This window comes from Chrysemys picta, unplaced genomic scaffold (assembly GCF_011386835.1).
Source record: "Chrysemys picta bellii isolate R12L10 unplaced genomic scaffold, ASM1138683v2 scaf107, whole genome shotgun sequence".
Taxonomy (NCBI): Eukaryota; Metazoa; Chordata; order Testudines; family Emydidae; genus Chrysemys; species Chrysemys picta.
In genome coordinates, this window is record NW_027052814.1 from 35,001 (window position 1) to 40,000 (window position 5,000).

Sequence of the window (5,000 nt, forward strand, 5' to 3'; positions counted from 1 at the left end):
GGCAGGCTTAATAGTGGTTCCAGGGGAGGCTTAATAGTCTTCCCCCGGGCAGTCCGGGAGAGGCTTAATCGTCATCCCCCGACAGTGTGTGTGTGTGTGTGTGGGGGGGAGGCTTAGCAGTCTTCCCCCAGGCTGGGTGGGGGCCTGGCGGGAGGCGTCGCAGTCTTCCCCCGGGCGGTCCGGTGGGGGAGGCTTAGCAGTCGTCCCCAGGGCGGTCCGGGGGTGGGGTGGGGTGGGGGGCCTCACAGTCGTCCCTCGGAGAGCCGGGTCGGCGGCAGTGGTGGGTTTACGTCCAGCCTCCGGAGGGTGCGCGTCCTCGGAGGCGATGCAGGCGCCGCAGAGAGGCAGCCTCCGAGGCAGGGAGCGGAGCACCGAGGCTGGGGAGAGGGGAGCAGGAGCCGGGGGCTGGGGGTGGGGGTGGGGGGCGTTCAGGACAACCGGTCAAGCCCCGGGAAGCAGCTGTCAAATGTTCCAAGTCCCCACTCGGCCACCAGGTCCACCCCAGTCTAGCAATGGGGTTGACCTGGCTGACGGCCGGTTAGTATCAAGGTAAACTCACCGTCGTCCACAGGAGGGCAGCTCTCAGGCCGGCCGGCTGCGGCTGACTCTGGGGCGGCGCCCGGTCCCGGCAGCGAGGGGCGGGGGGCGCGGAGCGAGACGGGGCTAACCGGGGGGGGGGGGGCGCCTCCTGCGACTTTGGGGGCCGCGGGTCGTCAGTGGCGTGCAGGCCGGGCCTCTCCCGGGGGATTCGGGGGGGCGGTCCTGCGGGCCGGGCGCAGGGGGCTCGGGCGAGCCCGGGCCGGTCCGCCCCGGGGCCGGGGTCTCCGCCTGCGGCTCAGGGGGGCGCGGGTCGTCGGGGGAGGAAGCCCGGGGGAGCTGCACACCGGCCCGCCAGGCCAGGCCTGGCCTGGATGGCCGCGGGGGGATTCGGGGCGGTCCCGCGGGCCGGGGGCCGGGCGCAGGGGAGGCGGGGGGTCCGAGCGAGTCCGTCCCGGGCCCGGGGCCTCCCCCTGCGGCTTTGGGGTCCGTGGGTCCCCGCTGGCGGAAGCCACTGGGAGCTGGACACCCGCCGTCCGTCCCGCCTGGCCAGGCCTGGCCTGGGTGGCCGCGGGGGGATTCGGGGCGGTCCCGCGGGCCGGCGGCCGGGCGCAGGGGAGGCGGGGGGTCCGAGCGAGTCGGTCCCGGGCCTGGGGTCTCCCCCTGCGGCTTTGGGGTCCGTGGGTCCCCGCTGGAGGAAGCCGCTGGGCGCTGGACACCCGCCGTCCGTCCCGCCTGGCCAGGCCTGGCCTGGGTGGCCGCGGGGGGATTCGGGGCGGTCCCGCGGGCCGGCGGCCGGGCGCAGGGGGTCCGAGCGAGTCCGTCCCAGGCCCGGGGCCTCCCCCTGCGGCTTTGGGGTCCGTGGGTCCCCGCTGGAGGAAGCCGCTGGGCGCTGGACACCCGCCGTCCGTCCCGCCTGGCCAGGCCTGGCCTGGGTGGCCGCGGGGGGGGATTCGGGGCGGACCTGCGGGCCGGCGGCCGGGAGGGTCCGGGCCAGTCCGCCCCATGCCCGGCGTCTCCCCCAGCGGCTTCGGTGGCCCCGGGGGGGGTCCTCCGCGGAGGAAGCCGGGTGGGTGGGGAGCCGGACCCCAGGCGCCCAGACCCGTGACCTGCGGCCGCGACCTCCGACTCGGCAGGAGCGACGAGGGGCTTTCCGGCCCGTCCCCCCCTCTCCTTCCCCCCCAGAAAAGGAGAGAGAGCTGACTCGGACCGGGAAAAGCTGCCTACGGCACCTGGGATTCCCAGGCGGTCACCCATCCAAGTACTAGCCAGGCCCGGGACGGTTTACCTTCCGAGATCGGACGGGATCGGGGGCGTTCGGTCCGGTATGGCCGTAGGCACCCGGCCCCGCGCCTCCTCGCCCGCTTTCCCCTGCCGACGCCCGGGCCTGCCGCACGGTGAGCCCCGGTCGGACTGCCCCCCCCCCTGCGGCAGGGCCCCCGTCTCTCGCGGGCCCGGTCCTTTTTTCCTTTTCGAGCTCCGGGGCCCGGGCTGGCCGCCAGAGCCCCTCCGCCCGCCCTCCCCGGCGTCGGGGAAAATACTGTCCCGGACTTCCAGTGCGCCCGATCCTGTCAGCCGGGGGGTGGGGAGGGGCAGTCCCTCGCTGCGGCCGGGGAGGGTGAGCCCAGGGCGGCTTGCCTGCCGTGCGAGGCCCCTCTCGGCCACCAGGTCAACCCCGAGTCGAAAGGGCTGAAAAATTTTCAGAGTCCCCTCCCGGGCACCAGGTCAACCCGTGGAATCGGACGGGTTCACCTGCTGGCCGGTTCGCTTCCCGGCCACCAGGTCAACCCCTAGGTTGCCGACCGGCCTACCCAGTGGCCGGTTTGCTTTCCGGCCACCAGGTCAACCCCTAGGGGTTTTAACGGGGGCACGCCCGGTGGCCTCTTTCCCGTCCGGTCACCAGGTCAACCCGGATCTCCCTCCTTCCCTGGGCGTCCCCTCCTCGGAGGCGTCAGGTTCCATTTCCCCCCCCCCCCCCCAGACTTCCAGGGGCCCGATCCAGTCGGCCGGGAGGCAGTCCCTCGCTGCGGCCGGGGAGGGTGAGCCCAGGGCGGCCTGGTCCATGTCTCTAGTGGGCCCGATCCTTTTTTTTTTTTTCGAGCTCCGGGGCCAGGCCCGCCCGGGCAGCCCTCCTCGGAGGCGTGGGGCGATTCCCCCCCCCCCCCAGACTTCCAGGGGCCCGATCCTGTCGGCCGGGAGGCAGTCCCTCGCTGCGGCCGGGGAGGGTCAGCCCAGGGCGGCTTGCCTGCCGTGCGAGTCCCCTCTCGGCCACCAGGTCAACCGCGAGTCGAAAGGGCTGAAAAATTTTCAGAGTCCCCTCCCGGGCACCAGGTCAACCCGTGGAATCGAACGGGTTCACCTGCTGGCCGGTTCGCTTCCCGGCCACCAGGTCAACCCGTGGAATCGGACGGGTTCACCGGCTGGCCGGTTCGCTTTCCGGCCACCAGGTCAACCCGTGGAATCGAACGGGTTCACCTGCTGGCCGGTTCGCTTTCCGGCCACCAGGTCAACCCCTAGGTTTTAAGGGGGGGGGGACGCCCGGTGGCCTCTTTCCCGTCCGGTCAGCAGGTCAACCCGGATCTCCCTCCTTCCCTGGGCGCCCCCTCCTCGGAGGCGTCAGGTTCCATTCTTTTTTCCAGACTTCCAGGGGCCCGATCCAGTCGACCGGGAGGCAGTCCCTCGCTGCGGCCGGGGAGGGTGAGCCCAGGGCGGCTTGCCTGCCGTGCGAGTCCCCTCTCGGCCACCAGGTCAACCCCGAGTCGAAAGGGCTGAAAAATTTTCAGAGTCCCCTCCCGGGCACCAGGTCAACCCGTGGAATCGAACGGGTTCACCTGCTGGCCGGTTCGCTTCCCGGGCACCAGGTCAACCCGTGGAATCGAACGGGTTCACCTGCTGGCCGGTTCGCTTCCCGGGCACCAGGTCAACCCGTGGAATCGAACGGGTTCACCTGCTGGCCGGTTCGCTTTCCGGCCACCAGGTCAACCCCTAGGTTTTAAGGGGGGGGACGCCCGGTGGCCTCTTTCCCGTCCGGTCAGCAGGTCAACCCGGATCTCCCTCCTTCCCTGGGCGCCCCCTCCTCGGAGGCGTCAGGTTCCATTCTTTTTTCCAGACTTCCAGGGGCCCGATCCAGTCGGCCGGGTGGCAGTCCCTCGCTGCGGCCGGGGAGGGTGAGCCCAGGGCGGCTTGCCTGCCGTGCGAGTCCCCTCTCGGCCACCAGGTCAACCCCGAGTCGAAAGGGCTGAAAAATTTTCAGAGTCCCCTCCCGGGCACCAGGTCAACCCGTGGAATCGAACGGGTTCACCTGCTGGCCGGTTCGCTTCCCGGGCACCAGGTCAACCCGTGGAATCGAACGGGTTCACCTGCTGGCCGGTTCGCTTCCCGGGCACCAGGTCAACCCGTGGAATCGAACGGGTTCACCTGCTGGCCGGTTCGCTTCCCGGGCACCAGGTCAACCCGTGGAATCGAAAGGGTTCACCTGCTGGCCGGTTCGCTTTCCGGCCACCAGGTCAACCCCTAGGTTTTAAGGGGGGGGACGCCCGGTGGCCTCTTTCCCGTCCGGTCAGCAGGTCAACCCGGATCTCCCTCCTTCCCTGGGCGCCCCCTCCTCGGAGGCGTCAGGTTCCATTCTTCTTTTTCCAGACTTCCAGGGGCCCGATCCAGTCGACCGGGAGGCAGTCCCTCGCTGCGGCCGGGGAAGGTGAGCCCAGGGCGGCCTGGTCCATGTCTCTAGTGGGCCCGATCCTTTTTTTTTTTCCGAGCTCCGGGGCCAGGCCCGCCCGGGCAGCCCTCCTCGGGGGCGTGGGGCGATTTCCCCCCCCCCCACCCCCAGACTTCCAGGGGCCCGATCCTGTCGGCCGGGAGGCAGTCCCTCGCTGCGGCCGGGGAGGGTCAGCCCAGGGCGGCCTGCTTGGCGGCCGGGTCCATGTCTCTAGTGGGCCCGATCCTTTTTTTCCCTTTTCCGGCTCCGGGGCCCGGGGTGCCCGGGTAGCCCTCCGCGGTGGCGTCGGCCAATTTTTTTTAAAATCAGACTTCCGTGGGCCCGATCCTGACGGCCGGGAGGCAGTCCCTCGCCGCGTCCGGGGACGGCGAGACGCTCGGCCACCGGGTCAACCCGGAGGAAGCGGGCTGGGGGAAGAAAAAAAAAAAAAAAGTTTTCCAAGTCCGAAAAATTTTCAAAGTCCCCTCTCGGCCACCAGGTCAACCCCTTTGGAGCGAATGGGTTGACCTGACGGCCGGTCGTCTCGCGGATGTCCGGAAGGGGTCGCCCCACGCCGTCTCGGCCGACCGAGGGAACCACGAGGTGGCGCCCAGTTCCAGTTTCGTACCGCCGAAGGCGGGGCTTTGGCTTTTTCGACCTGCCTTTCGAGGATTGTGTGAGGAGATTTCTGAGGACAGGTTTTTCAGAGCCTGTGAGAACCGGAGCTCAGCCTAGGGGATCAATCCGAGTATTGTACCCGACCCTG

The 5,000-nt window shown here is 70.3% G+C and overlaps 1 non-coding gene across 1 annotated transcript; it reads right to left on the minus strand.

Moving 5' to 3' along the window:
- Positions 1-1,757: 1,757 nt before the first annotated feature.
- Positions 1,758-1,876, minus strand: LOC135978059 (5S ribosomal RNA). Its single transcript, XR_010595491.1, has one exon. It is a non-coding gene; the product is annotated as a 5S ribosomal RNA (ribosomal RNA).
- Between the last annotated feature and the right edge of the window lie 3,124 nt (positions 1,877-5,000).